Raw genomic sequence first — 19,432 nt, 5'->3', positions numbered from 1 at the left:
AATTGCCGAGGCGGCCTATCGGAGCTGCGGCGGCAAGGTTGTTGGTGCCTGTCGTGGCGGCAACCCTCGAACCCGTTGGTGGACACCTTCGGTGAGGGATGCTGTCAAGCTGAAGAAGAGTCCTACCGGGCCTTTTTGGCCTGTGGGACTCCTGAAGCAGCTGATGGGTACCGGCGGGCGAAAGGGCATGTGGCTCGGGTTGTCGCTGAGGCAAAAACCCGGGCGTGGGAGGAGTTTGGAGAGGCCATGGAGACAGACTTCCGTACGGCTTCGAGGCGATTCTGGTCCACCATCCGGCGTCTCGGGAGGGGGAAGCAGAGCAGCACCAACACTGTTTATAGTGGGGATGGTGTGCTGCTGAGCTCAACTCGGGACGTTGTGGGCCGGTGGGCGGAATACTTCGAAGACCTCCTCAATCCTACCAACATGCCTTCTGTTGAGGAAGCTAAGCATGGGGACTCTGGGTTGGGCTCTCCAATCTCTGGGAACGAGGTCGCCGAGGTGGTCAAAAAGCTCCTCGGTGGCAGGGCCCCGGGGGTGGATGAGATCCGCCCGGAGTTCCTTAAGGCTCTGGATGTTGCAGGGTTGTGTTGGCTTACACGACTCTGCAATATCGCATGGACATCGGGGGCAGTTCCCCTGGATTGGCAGACTGGGGTGGTGGTCCCCCTGTTTAAAAAGGGGGACCGGAGGGTGTGCTCCAATTACAGGGGGATCACACTCTTAAGCCTCCCTGGTAAGGTCTATTCGGGGGTCCTGGAGAGGAGGGTCCGTCGGATAGTCGAACCTCGGATTCAGGAAGAGCAGTGTGGTTTTCGTCCTGGTCGTGGAACACTGGACCAGCTCTACACCCTCAGCAGGGTCCTGGAGGGTGCATGGGAGTTCGCCCAACCAGTCTACATGTGTTTTGTGGACTTGGAGAAGGCGTTCAACCGTGTCCCTTGGGGGGCCCTGTTGGGGGTACTCCGGGAGTATGGGGTACCGGGCCCTTTGATACGGGCTGTCAGGTCCCTGTATGACCAGTGTCAGAGTCTGGTCCGCATTGCCGGCAGTAAGTCGGACTCGTTTCCAGTGAGAGTTGGACTCCGCCAAGGCTGCCCTTTGTCACCGATTCTGTTCATTACTTTTATGGACAGAATTTCTAGGCGCAGCCGAGGTGTTGAGGGGATCCGTTTTGGTGACCTTAGGATCGCATCTCTGCTTTTTGCGGATGATGTGGTCCTGTTGGCTTCATCGGAACGTGATCTGCAGCTCTCACTGGAGCGGTTCGCAGCCAAGTGTGAAGCGACCGGGATGAGGCTCAGTACCTCCAAATCCGAGGCCATGGTCTTGAGCCGGAAAAGGGTAGAGTGCCTTCTCCGGATCAGGAGGGTCGTCCTGCCTCAAGTGGAGGAGTTTAAGTATCTGGGGATCTTGATCACGAATGAGGGAAGAAGGGAGCGGGAGATCGACAGGCGAATTGGTGCAGCGTCTACTGTGAAGTGGGCGCTGTACCGGTCCGTCGTGGTGAAGAGAGAGCTGAGCCAAAAAGTGAAGTTCTCGATTTACCGGTCGATCTACGTTCCCACCCTCATCTATGGTCATGAGCTTTGGGTCATGACCGCTAGAACGAGGTCACGGGTACAAGCGGCCGAAATGGGCTTCCTCCGCAGGGCGGCTGGGCTCTCCCTTAGACATAGGGTGAGAAGCTTGATCATCCAGTAGGGACTCAGAGTAGAGCCGCTGCTCCTCCACGTCGAGAGGAGCCAGTTGAGGTGGCTCGGGCATCTGGTAAGGATACCTCCTGGACGCCTCCCTGGTGAGGTGTTCCGGGCACGTCCCACCGGGAGGAGGCCTCGGGGAAGACCCAGGACACGCTGGAGGGATTACGTCTCTCGGCTGGTCTGGGAACGCCTTGGTATTCCCCCGGAGGAGCTGGAAGAAGTGGCTGGGGAGAGGGAAGTCTGGGCCTCCCTTCTGAAGCTGCTGCCCCCGCGACCCGACCCCGGATAAGCGGAAGAAAATGGATGGATGGATGGATCGAAACTTGCATCCCATGTCAACTAAACACCTCATAATGTTAAAAACCTTTTTACTTTTCTCCATAACATGTTCTATGTGATTTTCCCAAGTTAATTTCTTATCAAAAACTTCATCCAAAAACCAAAACCAATCAACCCTTTCTAACTCTTTCCCATATAAATACAACTTTTTATCAACCCCTATTTTCTTATTAGTGAAAAACATTACTTTTGTCTTTTCAATTGAAAATGTAAAACCCCACTTTACCCCCCACTTTCCCACTTTATTTATACCTTCCTTAAGTTCAACAATAAGATGTTCCACATTTCTTCCCCTTTTCCATAATGCTCCACCATCAGCAAAAAGTGACTTACCAAAACTGATGGATATGTCATGTTTGTGTCGAGTTTCCTAACCCACATGCAGAAACACTCCAGAGACGAGGGATACAGTGGTGTGATTTATTTACAGTGAATACAAACAAATGGAAGTCAAGGTTCGTCTGGCGGTTCTCAGGGTAACTAGGGGAGGACAGGGATGAATAGTCCAGATCCAGGGAATTTACTGTTTGGGTGGATGTTGGTGACTATACCTGCTTGGGGAGGGTCTTGAGAATCTAGAGGTTGATCAAGTTGCGGGCTGAGGTCAGTGGTGGCGGCAGAGGATGGGCGAGATCAGAGGCGGCGGCGGAGGATGGACAGGTAGTCTCTAGACGGTGAGGGTTCCGTCTCCAGGACTGGTGGTAGAGCCGATAATCCAGGACCAGGGTAGCTGTGAATGCAGAGACAAGAAGGGTCAGAATCAGGGAACAGATCGAGGCAGAAGAAGCTCAAGGTAAGCCTGTACCGTTACTGGCTAACACTCTGGCAGAGAAGTGTCTGTATCCTCCTCCACTTATACGCCTCCAAATGGTATATGGAGAACAGGTGTGCAGACCCCGGCCCACGCCCTCAGGAAGAAGGTCACAGGCTCCCTCTAGTGGAAAAAAGGCTGACAAACCTCCAGATCCCAACAAGATAATTCTTTAAAAATGTCATTAATCATAACTGAAAATAATGTTGGACTTACCACACTTCCTTGAGGGGTTCCATTTACTATTTTACATAATTTAGAAACATGATATCCTATTTTAACTTGAATATTTCTATCCCATAAAAAATCCCATATCCAATTAAACATATTGCCATACCTATCTGATGTAATTTAATCATTAACCCTTCCCTCCATAACATATCATATGCTTTTTCCACATCAAAAAACACAACAGTTTCCTTATTAATCTGAGCTTTTCTAATATCATCCTCTAAACATAAAATAGGATCTATTGATCCTCTTCCTCTACGAAAGCCACTCTGATAAGGAATAATTAAATGTTTTGGCTCCATATATTGTATCCATCTCTCATTCACCATCCTTTCCATCAGTTTACACAGATTAGATGTTAAAGCTATTGGTCTGTAGTTTCCAGGGTTACTATGATCTTTCCCAGGTTTCTTCGACGGAATAACAATAGCTTATTTCCACTTACAAGGCAGTTTCCCCTCCTTCCAAATCTTATTGTACAAAATTAGTAATTTATTTAAAACTTCCTCACTTACATGTCTTAACATAATATAACACACTTCATCTTTACCTGGAGCACGATTCCTAGTTCTATCCAAAGCTCTTTTCAGCTCTCCAATAGAGAAAGGATAATTCATCAGATCATTATTATTCTCCTTTCTTCTTAAGATTCCATCATTTTCCTTTTTAGTTCTCTCCCTTCCCTCTATTTCATTATCTGATCAATTTTCCCCACTATGAATCTCCACATAAGTGCTTACTAACATATCAGCCTTTTCCTTGTCAGTTACAGCTACTATATCATTTTTATTTAGTATAGGATAACTCCATTCCCTTCCATCTCCTCCCATTTTTTTGATCATCCCCCAAACATCCCCTAGTTTTGTTCCACTGCCAATTGTGCCACAGAAACCTCTCCAGAATTCTCTTTTTGTGCTCCTTATAGTTCTCCTGACTTTTGCTTGTGACTTTTTATACTCAATTAAATGTTGAAAATTATGAGACCTTAAAACCAATTTAAATGCTTTATTTATTTCTCTAACTGCTTTTCTACACTCTTCATTCCACCATGAAACTAACATTCTCCTATTTTTCCCTGATGTTTTTGGAATAGACTCCTCAGCAGCAGCTAAAATACACTGACTAATCTCTTGGTTCATACTTTCAATACTCTGATTTAAAATTTTCCTATCACATAAGTTATAGAATTCCTCCCAATTTGCTTTCTCAAATATCCACTTTCCTCCTATCATTTCAGGTCTGTGCATCCTTATGGGCCTCATGGGCCAAACAAATAAGTTGTTTGTAGTGATCACTACCAAACAACTTATTTTTAACTTGCCAATCACATAATGGAGCTAAACAGCTAGAAACAAATGTTAAATCTAATACAGATTCCTTACCTGAATTTATATCAATTCTCGTCTTCTAACCATTATTCAAGCAAACCAGATTATTACTATCTAGAAATTCTTCTAAAATGTTCCCATTATAATCTACTTTTCTACTACCCCATAATGAATGATGTGCTTTAAAATCTCCACACCAAATAACATTTCCTTTCATATCCATCTCTTCAAGTTTACTTATGCTTTTTTACAAGGATTGTAAAAATTTTAAATCAACATTATCTTCTCTTCCACCCATATTTCAGTTGCAACATACTCCAAGTCTCCTTTCCTTCCAATAATTTTATACGGAATACCTTCCTTAATCAGAGAAAGACATCCTCCCCCATTTCCTTCTTCTCTATCATATCTAACTGCAATATATCCATCTATTTTGAAATCCAAAAAAGGCCTCAGCCAAGTTTCCTGTATACAAATTATATCAGGTTTCTCTTTTAATTCATAAACTGTTTAAAATCTTGCCCATTTGACCAAAGACTCCTCTTTTAGTCTCCTCTCCTTGAGACTATCCTTCTTGACTACCCAGCTCTCCCCTTATGTCTTCCCACCGAATATTCTTTAAGTCTAAGCTATGGCATGCTGCCTTCACAATAATCTGAATCCTTTACGTTTTTAATTCCACGTCCAATGTTGCATTTATAACTCCTGCAATAAAAGTCACGATTTTCTTTTTTTCCTCTTCTATTTTCTTTTCAACCATTTCCATAATTTTTTTAGATGACTTGCTTTTCTCCTGTTAAAGATTTCCCATTTTGCTTCTCTTTCTCAACTACTTTACACGCTTCTGCATATGTTAATTTCTGCGTAACTTTCGTTTTCTGTATAGTTGTTTGTCGTTTCATTACTTCGCATCCCCAAAAAGCAACACTATGCTCTCCTCCACAACTACAGCACTTTGGTTTAACTCCAACTCCACATTTACCATATTCATGGTCTCCAGAACATCGGGCACATCTCCTTTTTCCTTTACACATTTTTGCAACATGGCCAAATTCCTGACAGTTGAAGCACCTCACTGGTTTGGGCACGTATTCTCTGACACTAAATCTTATCAAGCCATAGAAAACCTCCTTTGGCATTTCTTTTGTTTCAAACTCCAACAACACAGTTTCTGTTTCAACCTTCTCTGTACCCCTTGTCATTCTTCGTGCTCCTTTCATTTCCTTGTTTCTTTCTTTCAAATTCTCAACTAAGTCCTTCATGTTAACACTCAACGATACTCCTGTGATAATTCTTTTTTCACCCACATTAACAACTGCTCTGACTTTAACTTTATACCCATCCAAGCTTTTTCACCTTTTCAACTTGCCCTTCCGAATTACATCCAATCAAAAGATTTCCGTCTTTCAGTGTTTTAGCATGTTTAATTTTCCCAACATGTGTTTAAAGTGCTTTTGTTAGTTTAATTGGATCAATCTTCTTGACTCCTTCTCCTTCATCAAATCTTATTATAATGTTCAGGTTTTGTCCTTTTGGTGCTTCTTCTCCTTCCTAAATTCCTTCATTATCGTTGTCTTCAGTGCTCTCCTCATTTCCTTTTCTCCTTTCTTTCAGCAGCTCGCTGCTTCTTTTGACCTTTTCCCACCAATTCCCACTCTTTATCTTCATTCTGACCACTCCTTCCTTCCTCTTCACTACAATCCATACGATTACAGTCACTTCTTTCTAAATCCAACGTTGTCATGTTCCGATTTAAGTCGCATTTATCACCAGAAGTTCAGTTCAGTTCCACAACTTTCTCAAAGGCTGCTCTGTTTCAAAACGTGTATCTGAAGACGCAGTCACCGTCCTGAAGTGTATCCTATCAACCCAGTCTGCGACCATCCATCCATCCATCCATCCATTTTCTTCCGCTTATCCGGGGTCGGGTCGCGGGGGCAGCAGCTTCAGAAGGGAGGCCCAGACTTCCCTCTCCCTTGTGCGTTCTGTCGTTCTGCCAGCTTCTTGTGTTCCTGTTTACCTGTGCTTTCATCATTAAAACCATCATCATCACCTTCATCCTGGGTCTGCCTGCGTCTTCCTTCACCACCTCCTCCACAAATCATGACATGTACAATATTAGATAAAATTAATAGTGTTTTAAATAAGAAAATTATCTCCAAATTATATCCATGTTTTAATCAGCATAATTCCTAATGTAGGATAGTTTTATTGAAACATATTACACTAAGTTGAATTAAAATAACTTAGCTTGTAGTTCTCTATCATTTAAAACACAGCTAGTCTCTCTGTGGACTGAGCAGGCATTCACAGGGGGTCATGGCTCTGTGTGTGAGTTTAACCTTTTGACCACTTTGATAAGATTTAACAGCTGGTGAAAAACAATCTGGTCCGGCCAACGGAGTAGAGCTTCCTCTTGGGACAGGGTCATGAAAACATCTGTCTTCATTCAAAAGAAAATAACACTTCTTTGATCTTAAAAACAGGTTTTTACTGGAACATATTCAACTAGATTTTAATGAATTTAGCTAAAGAAACTCCCCTAATTTGAATACAGCAGAGGAGGAAAACACGCCCTCCCTTTAAAAGTATAGGACTCGGAACCTTAAGGGGCTGCACAGTGGCGCAGTTGGTAGAGCTGTTGCCTTGCAGCAAGAAGGTTCTGGGTTCGATTCCCGGCCCCGGTCCTTCTGCATGGAGTCTCCATGTTCTCCCTGTGCATGGTGGGTTTTCTCCAGGTACTCTGGTTTCCTCCCACAGTCCAAAAACATGACTGTCAGGTTAATTGGCCTCTCCATATTGCCCCTAGGTGTGAGTGTGTGTGTGCATGGTTGCGTGTCCTGTATTACATAAGATTAATAATGTATTTAACACTTCATCATTTACATGTCTCAACATAATATAACACATTTCATCTTTACCTGAAGCATGATTCCTAGTTCTACCCAAAGCTCTTTTTGTTCTCCAATAGAGAAGAGATAATTCATCAAATCATCAATATTACTCTCCTTCCTTAAAACTTAGTTCTCCCTCTCTCTCTTGACTCATTCTTTCAATACTCAAATCATTTTGAACTTTTAAAACCGTATGTTCACTTAAGTTATTACATTTTTCCCAATTTGCTTTCCCAAATATCCACTTTCTTCCTAAACATTTCAGGACATCCTTATATTACTGGTCATAATGTAATGATCACTACCAAGACTTATTTTTAACCTGCCAATCACATGATGGAGCTGAAAAACTTTATACTTATTCCTTACCAGAATTAATATCAATTCTTGTCCAATAGAGAAGGGATAATTCATCTATTATTGAAACATGTAAGATTATCTAAAAAAATCTTCTAAAGCTCATTATATCATTATAATCGACTTTTTCACACCCCCATAATGAACGGTGTGCATTAAAACCTCCACGCCAAATAATATTTCCTTTCATATCTCTCCTCAGGTTTACTTATTTCAATCTTCTTTCAATGGTTGCAAAAATTTATAATCAATATTACCTTCTCTTCTACCCATATTTCAGTTGCTACATACTCCAAATCTCATTTCCTTTCAATTATTTTATATAGAATACCATATCTTTCTGCAATATACCCATGTTCTCTGAAGTCCAGAAAGTGCAATAAGTCACAATTTTCATTTTTCTTCCATTTTCCTTTCAACCATTTCCATAACCTTTTGGATTACATGTTTTTCTCATGTCAAAGATTTGCCATTTTGTTTCTCTTTTTCAACCATTTTACATGCCTCTGTATAACTTTTGTTTTCTGTTTCATCACTTCAGATCCCCAAAAAGCAACACTGCTCTCCTCCACAACAACAACACTTTGGTTTTACTCCAACTTCACATTTTCCATATTCATGATCTTCTGAACATTGGGCACATCTCCTTTTTTCTTTACACATTTTTGCAAACATCTTACTGGTTTATGACATTCAGATTTAACCTTCTGACCCACATGTTCTCTAACTGGTTTAATGCACCTGGATCCAATGATGGCTCATTAGAAGGTCTAAGAACATTGACATGCTGAAAAGGTTACTATCACCAGGGTGGTAGTAACAGGACAAACAACCATGCACACACACACACACACACGAGGAGAATTTGGAGAGACCATTAACCCAACAGTCATGTTAGGTGAGAGGAAGCCAGAGTACCTGGAGAGAACCCACCAGGCACAGAGGGAGAACATGCAAACTCCATGCAGAAAGACCCCAGGCTGGGAATCGAACCCAGGACCTTCTTGCTGCAAGGCAAAAGCTCTACCAACTGTCCCACTGTGCAGCCCGAATCAATATCTTGGTATGTTTAATTTCTCCATGAGTTTTAAGTGCTTTTGTTAACTTAAGTGACTCAATTTTCTTTACCCCTTTTCCTTCATCAAATCTTACTATTATATTCATATTTGGATTTTTGATTCGGGCTGCACAGTGGCGCAGTTGCTCGAGCTGTTGCCTTGCAGCAAGAAGTTTCTGGGTTCAATTCCCGGCCCCGGTCTTTCTGCATGGAGTTTGCATGTTCTCCCTGTGCATCTGTGGGTTTTCTCCGGGTACTCCGGTTTCCTCCCACAATCCAAAAACATGACAGTCAGGTTAATTGGCCTCTCCAAATTGCTCCTAGTTGTGAGTGTGAGTGTGGGTGTGTGTGTGTGTGTGTGTGTGCATGGTTGTTTGTCCTGTGTGTCTCTGTGTTGCCCTGAGACAGACTGGCGACCTGTCCAGGGTGACCCCGCCTCTCACCCGGAACGTTAGCTGGAGAGGAACCAGCAACCCTCCTGACCCCACTGAGGGACAAAGGTATAAAGAAAATGGATGGATGGATGGATGGATGGATGGAACCTTAACCTCAGATCGCTCCGGGGTTATCCGTGATGCTGTCCCCGGGGAACGGTGCGTCGGTGAAATAGTTCCCCGTAAGTTTGTCTTGGTGTGTGGATGTCTGTGGAGTGAGGTAAATATTGAATTGGATGCTGATTTGTGATTTTATTATGAGTTTTGTCAGCTTCATTCATTGTTTGTCTAATAAATGTTCTTATGATTGTACTTGGAAAGCATTGGTCTTGTCTTTGTGACTCAGCTGACACAATCACCACATCAAGGAATCCAGGCAGAAGAGAGAATAAAACGAGTCAAAAGATTTTAATTCTTCTTCTTCTGATTTAAAATTAACAGCTTCTAAGGAGAATTCTCAGAAAGATGCAATTATATTTGAAGGACAAGAAACTGGAGGAGCAACTGTGGAAGTCAGTGAATGTTACAACAAAATAAAATGTGTACCATGGAGGAAACTGGCCAATGGATAGAAAACATTGTACTTTTATACTGTTCAGAAAAAAATACAGCAAAAAAATAATAATTATACTTATAAAGGACCATCAGGGTACAGGAAAAGCCTTGTTTTTTATAACATCGGGTCTGACATAAGATATAACAAATCCAGACTTCGCTGAGCGACTGCTCCTGCAACTAGACGAGTGCCTGGTTCAACACACGTCAGTGAAATGACTGAATACCCCCTCAGTGTCCTCAGCTTCTCCAGAGTCCTGCTAATAATCTGATTATTTGATTCAGGTGTTCTGAAGCAGAGACACATCTGGATTATTAAACCAGTGTTTTGACTATCTGTGCTATCTCGTCAGATTTTCCTACCTTAGTGCATCTAGATAGTTAGATGCACTACAGATAGCTAGTCTGTCTGCGCTACCTTTCGAAAAGCGTCATGTTTACATACCAAAGACCATAGCAATTAGTGTCAATGTTAATACTGATTTCCAATTATTATGTTTAAGTGACGGGTATTAAGTGGTACTTAGCAGTGATACATAGCAGTTGAAAAAAAGTATGTGAATGACAAAACTTGTCTGAAAGCACCTGAATCCCTGTTTGACAATACCTGCTTGTGTAAAAGCACTAAAGCTGGTACATTTAGACGCACTAAAACCCCATATTAGAACTCTACCTTCATGAAATACACATGGTAGCACATGTTGATCTACCAAAATGCCATCAAAATATTCTACCTGGTAAATACCAGATAAGTACCCACAAAATACGTGGGTTGCACATTTTGCTACACCAAAAGTCTTCATTTGAATATCATTACAAAACATAGAAGTAGCACATGTTGATGCACTAAAACTCATCAGAATATCCTATCTAGTAAATATGTGGGTTGCTCATATCGGTGCATTAAGACCCTGCATCAGAATATCCTACCTTTTAAAAAATATTTTAAATACAGAAGTTTTTGTAAGAAGTGTTTGTAAGAATGAAATATCAGATAGGAAAAAAAAAGTTTTTTATCAAAATTAAATTAAACACAGATGTTTCCAAATACAAAACACTGCAAACTCTTTTTAGCGCATTGATACATTGTATGGCAGTTTTTGTCAAATGAAGCGCAGTCAAATTATGTCTACCAAACTGCACAGGTCACTGTGCATTTGAAATGATAAGAGGTTTTTGTCAGAGTCGAACACTGCCAAAAATGGTCAAAAAGCTGTGTGTCCGTGTTCCCCTATCACCCCCCTCCCCTTGTGTATAGCAGAGGTTTTAGTATTTAAATGAAGTTGCTGAGTGCCATGCAAATGCAAATCAACTGTTGAGCACCGCCTTTTGACTCTTATTCATTTTGTAGCTAATCCTTTTTAATTTCTGTTCACCATAAAGAAGTATGTTTGGACAAAACAATCTATCTTATCCATTAAAATATATATTACATGTGTGTTAGGAGCACTGAAAAACTTAGTTTTGGTTGAATTGATGATATAAAAGAAGAATATGCATGATTACATACAATAGACTTTTGTGAAACGTGATCTTACTTTGACATTCCTCCTATCTGAAGATTTATCTTGTGATGGGAGGAATTGCGTAACTTAATCAATAATAATAATAATAAAAACCATGTTCCAGAGTGGTAGATTGTACATAAAGTATTTTTGTGAATAATATTCAAACTAATGTTAATGTTCAGTGATTGCTTTAAAGACCCAGAGTCATGCTATATAGGAGTGGTAGTGGTCATTCCACATCACAATACTGGACTTAAGAAACTACAGATTTTTCAGTATTCAGTTGCTTAACTCTCGAGTTTAAATTGAAGAACAAAATGGTTGAAAGTTTGTGATACCTTCTGATAGAGTATAATTATACTCTAAGTTTTGTTAGTTAAGCATTAAATATAACTCACGGATTATGAATCATATTCTGTATAAACTAAAAAGGAGACAGCTCAAAGTAGAATTGAGTAAATAAACATAATTAATTGCTAAAAACATTTTAGCAATTAATTATAATAAAAATAAAATATACTGTCACGTAACTTTTGAAAAAATAACTTTTAGAATATATATTTTTTTGTCAACTTTCATTTAACACTCCAGTCCAGTTGGTGGCAGTAATGCGCTTTCATAGTCGGTCAAGCAGCCGCCATTAAACTCCAGAGGAAGATTTGCACCCACGCTAACGGATGCTACTGCTACACCCAACATGAACGAAAATACCCGCGCGTTGTGTGAAATGGTGGAAAAAGTCCTATTTCACGGAGTTACCTTTTCAGTATCGTTTTGATATTAAGCAATGATCCGGCGGAAAACAACAGATGACACCGCGGCGGTCCAACAAGACCGAACTCACGGTAAGAAAGCTTTTATGAGTAGCATGTGGAGCGAGGCCAGTTGCTTTGTTTGTTTCTTACAGAAAGTGGTCTGTCGTTTTCTTAATGCCGAAACAAGTGTACGGTGAGATTTCGTATTGTAATCTCTATTACATGTGATGTTCTGAACTCTTAGAAATACTCGCATCTTCTTTTATTTTTTCAGACCTGAAAAATGGCCAAACCTGAACAGCCAGACCTCAGACCACGGTGCAGAGGAGCTCTGAGTCCACCAGGACCAAGAGAAATTCAGTAAGTTATGATTTCACATTTAGTGAATAGTGAACACTCGCATATTTGTAAGGAAAACTCCGGTTATTTTATTTATTTTGTTACTCAGTACAGCAAGGCAGAGTGTGGTAAGCAGTAAAGATCTACAAAATGGCGGATGGAGGACGGATCTGAGGACGAAGTCATGAAGCCGGTATGTATAATCACTGCGTTGATTCCCGACTGTATAATGGTTGGTTGAGAATAATTTTAACTTATTTACTTACGTATTTTTGAGAAAGCGATATATTTGCTACAATATTTTTTTATTTTACATTTATTTCCACAGACTCCACAGAATGAGAGTCACATTTGTATCAATCAGACTCTTCAGGAACGTTCTGATGTCCGTGATGAGGACAGAGATGCAACTGTGTGTGAGTATCTACTATTTTAGAATGTTGATGATATTTTATTCTTCAACATTGTTTATGTACATAATGTAATCATGCTATGTATTGACAATGCACAAAAATGTTTTCCAGCTGCATCCAGGACCTACAGCCAGTCATCCAGATGTAGCTAAAGAAAGAAGCAGGTCACATTTATTACTAGAGATGTCACAATTGCATCAAATGCATTAGTTTTGCATGCATGTTTGTATGTGTGTGTATGAATGCAATCAGCAGTGAAAAGAAAAATAACATTAGGAGCCAGGAGCTCGGCAACCTCTGCTCCAAACTACAGGAGAGACTTGAAGCTAACCCTAAATACAGCATGTTGCATCATAAGCATTTGTATGTTGGATCATGCTCAGAAAGAACGCCACCACCACACGGCCCAGAAGTCGACAAGCATTTTGTGCTGTAATCTATTTAATTATTTTTTTTAACTGAAGTTTTTATTTATTTATAGATGTTATTATGTGTGGTTTCTTTATTTGTAGATGTGTCTTTTATATATATGTGTGGTTTCTTGTAGATGTGTTTTATTTTATATATGTGTGGTTTCTTTATTTGTAGATGTTTTATATGCATGTATGTACATATTTCTTTTTCAACAAAAATTAAAAATATAAACTTATGCCTTGTGCTTGGTGTATTTTTATTTCTGGGTTATTATTTATAATTTATTAGGGAGGGGCTTAACCAGGCCTGTAATTATAAAGGTCTAGTGTGTCCAATAGGGAGATATCTACCAACCAATCACGTGTCAGTAATGAATTGTGATGTCATTTTTTCATCCAATGACTGACAATTCACATGGGTCTCCTGTTGCTATTCACATGTTAAGTAGAGTCGTTAAGCTGTTAACACCCTGTTAAGCCCTCTTCTGACACATAAAACGTGCTAAAATTCTTTGCTTTTTTGTTTCTTTTTTTGTACAACATAATAAGCCCTCCGGTCACCTTGTTACCTTTGACCTTTAGCCCGTGACGCATGACCCAGATGCCTCTCTCACAGTGAGATAAAGCGGCTAACTGGAGCTCCACGTAGCGAACGTTCCAGATTACAGAACAGTGTTTGGTGAATTAAAAATAAAAACGTTTTTGGTGAATAAAGTGGAGACTTGCTGCTTGTCAGATGACGGAAAACGTTGAAGTATCGTTTCTGCTTCAGCTCGGAGTCGCGGTTTAAGCAGAGAGGTAATGAAATACAACAGACACTGACAGGCCTCTGTGTCTGACTTTCTCTGAAGAACTACTGAGGGGAGAAGACAGCCAGGTGAGGAGAAACTGTTCTTATCTATTGATTCAGTATTTTTATCAGACAGACATTAGGCTGCTGTTGTTGTGCTATAAGCTAGCTGCTAGCTAACGACTTTGCTAGCAAAGCAAGATAACTTAAAGCTTCTTCCCTGTGTACCGTTAATGATATCAGTAATTCTTTAGTATTTATTATGCAATAAGGGCAAATCGCCCGTCCAAAACCGATCATCTCCATAATGAATATATGTCAGATCTTCTAATTTTCTTTGCTGCATAATGTACATTTCATTTATTCTGGCGTTAGGTAAATGTATCTTGAAGGAAAATAACACTTAAATAAAAGTCCAACAAGGATATTAATTTAGAATTAAAAATAACTCACCCTGAATTACCATGATAGATATAATGAATGTAATAAAAGTGACATTAAGTAAAATAAAATTGTAATCAAAACTTTTGGAATTGTAATGATTCCTTTAAAAAAGTTTTGTTTAAAAGACTTTTTTAAATTAAATAACTCATTTTTACCAAACATAAACATTTATTTGCACACATCAGAAATCTTTTGTTGTGTTGTGAAAACTCAGTAGGGTTTTCTCATGGTGACATGCATTAACAATTCAATTTTTGCTTTTGTTTTTTTCTTTTTTCTGCAGTTCCACGTTAAAGTTTGATGCAGCTCTGCTTTCCTGAATGGACCGTCTTCATCTCCACTGCAGCAAACAGGCAGATCTTTGTTTTATAGATTACAGTCACTAAAAGGTTGCATTGGACCGGACTCTCCGGTCCAGTGCTCAACTGGTTTGAATCTTACATAAAGAACAGGGATTTCTTTGTTTCAATTGGAAACTTCTCATCAGAGAGGTCAAAGGTCACATGTGGGGTACCCCAAGGTTCAATCCTAGGACCCCTTCTTTTCAATATTTATATGCTCCACTGGCTCAGGTTATAACAGGACATAGGATTAGCTACCACAATTATGCGGATGATACACAGCTCTACATCACGATGTCACCAGGTGACTCTGAACCCATCCAATCACTGAATAGATGCTTAGAACAGATCAATGTGTGGATGTGCCAAAACTTTCTCCAGCTAAACAGAAACAAAACTGAAGTTATTATCTTTGGACCTAAAGAGGAGCGAACTAGAATCAATGCACAGCTTCAGTTATTACAACTAAAAACCAGCAATCAGCCCGAAACCTGGGAGTAGTGATGGACTCTGACCTGAACCTTCAGAGCCACATTAAGACAGTCACAAAGTCGGCCTTCTATCACCTGAAGAACATCTCTAGGATTAGAGGACTTATGTCTCAGCACGATCTAGAGAAACTCATCCATGCATTTATCTTTAGCCGCATTGATTACTGCAACAGCGTCTTCACAGGTCTGACTAATAAATCAATCAAACAGCTGCAGCTGATCCAGATGCTGCTGCTGCTGTTCTCACTAAAACCAGGAAGATAGAGACATAACACCAGTTTTAAAGTCCCTCCTCTGGCTCCCTGTAGCTCAGAGAATAGACTTTAAAATACTGATGTTAGTTTATAAATCTCTGAACGGTTTAGCACCACAATACCTTAAAGATCTGTTATTACTGTACCAACCGTCTAGACCCCTCAGATCTTCTGGTTCTGGTTCTGCTCTGCATCCCCAGAACCAGAACCAAACGAGGAGAAGCAGCATTCAGTTTCTATGCACCACAGATTTGGAACAAACTTCCAGAAAACTGTAAAACAGCTGAAACACTGAGTGCCTTTAAATCTCAACTTAAAACCCACCTGTTTAGAGTTGCTTATGGCTAAATTAGGGTTAGAGTGCCGGTTTTAATGTCTTAAGAAAATAAAAAATAAAAATAAAAAACGATAAAAATTAAAATAAAATAAAACCAGTTAAAGTCCGCGGGAGGGCAGACTCCCCTAACTCTAAGTTAGTTAAATTCTGTGTGGGACGGCGGCGTCCCCTGCTAAAGGACGGCGGAGTCCTCTATGAAATAGTTAAATTCCGCAAAGGACAACGGGAGTTTGTTTTTTTTATTTTTATTTTTTAAATTTCTCTCTTTCTCACTGTTTATTTCTGTTTTTATTTTAATTATGTAAAGCACTTTGAAATGCCTTGCTGCTGAAATGTGCTATACAAATAAAATTTGATTGATTGATTGATTGATTGTGCCCATGATTATATTTTAATAGTGTAATTCTGTAAAGACAAAATATGTCTGGTGGTCCAGCTCTGATTTACATATCTTGCTGAATTGCGGGTTTGAATATTGCAAAACTTTCCTATAACAACATAGACCTGCAGAAAGAAATGACTAATAAAATATCTTACATAGGCATAGTGTTATGCTCTATATGGAGATGTTCCTTAGCTTTGATTGTATATGTCACAATTTTGTAATTTATCATTGTTTATTAAACTCTGAAAGCTGAGAGGCTTAATATTAATATTCTGTCCTAGAATGAGGTTAGATGAGCCCTTTTGTTTTTGAGCACCTGCCCCTTTAGTGGTCTCTGCACGGCCCTGCACAAGATAGTAACAACATCGCAGTCAGCAAACTAAAGCCATTTACAAATATAGTTGCAACCCTTTATCCTATTATGCTAATTTGTCATCAGATCTAATGAATTAAAATAATTTAATTGTAGCATAGCTCTTATTGTTTTCAGCTTATCCAGGACAAGTTATCCTTCTACTGGAGGAAAACCTTTAAAAGAAATATTTTATAATCAGTTCAGGCGTGGCTCTGCTTTTAGGTCTTGCTCTTTCAGTCACAATCCATAACATGAGACAGAGCAGATCACCCAGGTCTAATGCAGAGTGCCTTCCAATTCCTTGTTGCTGAAATGCACTATACAAAAAAACTTAAGAGCTAAAGGTTAGGATGATGGCAATGACCAGGAATCATTCCAACAGATCAATTATCAAAAGTACTAGTAGAAACATCTGAGAAAATTCTTGATTCTTTTGAACGATATAAATCCTTATTGACATGCCATATTTTATTAATATTTAAATAAAAACAATTCCACCAGTCTCATCACACACAAACTGTTTGGTTGAATAAAACAGATTTCAAATCTACCAGGACTGTGAATAAATATGGACACAGATGTAACTTCAAACCATTCCAGTGCAAGGTGAAAACTTTAGACAGACCTTTGTTTCACCACGAAACACTTTAAGAACAATTTCTCATGTGCAACGCTGGCCTGAAATTGCTGAAACACTGCAGATTATGAAAAAAACATGATATGCAGAAAAAAAGAAAGATTCAGAGCGAAGTGTGTCAACCACAACAGCCCTTTGCTTTAAGCATTTTAAGGGCAATTCTCTCCACTCTGTCACTAGGCACATTTTTACTACATTGGAAGCTTTGTGAAAGAGACTTTTAAACTGCCTCCAGATTATGTTTGTTTAACTTGGAGCTGTGTTATTAAAGTACACTGAACTGATTTAAGTTGCTTTTCATCAAGAAACTTGTGCAATAATATAAGCTATCATGTAGTATGTAAGTTTAAAATAAACTTGCTAATAAAACTTGATATACATGCCCAATATTTTACAAACATTTAATAAAGTAATAATCTGTGATTTTAAATGCTCATCTCATGAAAGTCATTGCTGAATGTAACTCATGTTCTGGAGCTTGATTTTGAGGTAGCAGTGAAAACAAGCAGTGGGAAAACTCTGCTCACTAAATGATTATGAAAAAGGGACAAAACTGACTGCTTCACCTGACTGTTGTTTGTGTCGGTGTGTTTGTATGAGTGTGTCTCTGCCATCTGTTGACAGGGACGCTACCTTCCATAGTGATCACCTGCCTTATAATCGCCCCATCAGTCACAGCTCCTCAGCATCAAATGCAGGCTCACTCCCACAACACTGAAATACTAACAGATCAGAATAATGAACCTACCAACATCGAGGCTCGCTATGAGTCATCCAGTCCCTTGCAGGTTTTACATCACATTTTTAGCTGCCAATACAATTGATGGGATATTAACTGCTTTATTCACAATGTAGGGCTTAGTATCATAAGCAGTGATGTGTTACACATACCATGTTTCTAATTTAAGAGTATTTATTGAATTGTGTTTTTGCCCATGGAAGACATTTGACGTAATGCAATTGCCATGTTAGCATAGTAGTCTAATAATACTCTCACTTGTTCTGATTTATTAAAATCTTCCACTCTTCTCATTATATAAACTACTTATCTCATTATGATGGTCAAAAGTTTAAAACCTCAGATATCCACTCTGTGGTTATTGCAGCATAACTGCATTGATAAAATGCACTTATAATCGCTATGCATCACTATCAGAGTACTTTTGTACTTGTGCAGTTTCAGACATGCTAGAGGTTGTCCTGGAAACTGTTGGAGCTACTCTTTGAGTTTGGAGGTCAGAGTCCTCAGTGCCATGCTGACCCACTCTGACACCACTCAGGCCATGACCATTGGACCTCTTCTAGATTTCTTCATGGAGAGTTTGGTATTTCCCAAGCATTTTACATTTCTTTCTCTCAATATAAACTGTATATTGCTGTAATTGATATGTCTATCATTACGTTTATTGTACTTTGTCTATAACCACAGATTCAGATTGGTTGGCTGTCCATGACTGGTTTACTACTTTGGTTCCAGAACCAGATCTGCTGTATATCATGACAATCTCATGTTAGTTGTTTGATTTCCATTATAGTTGAATTACAGTGAAATGAATGAGTTTATGAGACATGACTTTTATCATTTCAAACTAAAAAACTTGTCCCAAGTTCTCCATCATAATACAATACACACTGAGATTATGTTTGGTTATGTAAATATATAAAATATATATTTTTGTGGTGTATTTATTTGCAGGGGGCTATCATGTAGCTACTGAATGACAATACAGGTTGGAAGAGATTGTTGTCTTATGCCACAATAAACTTTGAAGCGGTTTGTTTTCAGATGGCTCTTTTACAGAATTGAACAGTCTGAATAATCATGTAGAACTGTCTCTACTAGCCTGGTATGGGTTTAATCATCATAGCAGTGTTTATGTCTTGAATATATAGCTTTCTAAAATGTAGCTGCATTTTAAAGTAAAGGGGCTGTTTTGTATCGTACCAGCAGTGGAATCAGTCTGAGCCTATGTTTGCCCTTGTAAAATAACATTTAAAATGCTGCTTGGTGATACACACTATGCCAGTCACCCATTCAATGCACTTGACTTTTAAGCATATGCACATCTACTTTCTCCTGAAGGTTTGCAGACTAAATTAAATTTCCATAAAATTTGAAAGGGAACATTGCCTCCAACCACAGTGATGTATTGAAGCACTTATTGATTTGAAACACCTTTTAGGATTGCTAAAGGAAATAATGTATGGTGGCCATGAAACACAGATGACGTTACACCTTTTCAGAGGCAGCATGAGAGCAG

General features: G+C 39.6%; 2 long non-coding RNA genes across 3 annotated transcripts in view; one reads left to right on the top strand and one right to left on the bottom strand.

The window, feature by feature from the left end:
• LOC145553040 (uncharacterized) overlaps positions 1-19,432 on the bottom strand; it is a 462,758-nt gene that overhangs the window by 76,316 nt on the left and 367,010 nt on the right. The window lies entirely within an intron of this gene.
• On the top strand, positions 11,724-13,161 carry LOC145553237 (uncharacterized). Of its 2 annotated transcripts, XR_014089541.1 has the most exons (5): positions 11,724-12,062; positions 12,247-12,332; positions 12,421-12,504; positions 12,640-12,727; positions 12,836-13,161. It is a non-coding gene; the product is annotated as an uncharacterized LOC145553237 (long non-coding RNA). The 2 variants fall into 2 exon arrangements; XR_014089540.1 differs by lacking the exon at positions 11,724-12,062 and having other exon boundaries at positions 12,172-12,332.

This window comes from Poecilia reticulata, chromosome 10 (genome assembly GCF_904066995.2).
Source record: "Poecilia reticulata chromosome 10, P_reticulata-male-v2, whole genome shotgun sequence".
In the NCBI taxonomy this organism is placed as follows: domain Eukaryota; kingdom Metazoa; phylum Chordata; class Actinopteri; order Cyprinodontiformes; family Poeciliidae; genus Poecilia; species Poecilia reticulata.
The sequence above is the reverse complement of the archived record's forward strand: the minus strand, read 5'-3'. Positions and strand labels throughout refer to the sequence as shown.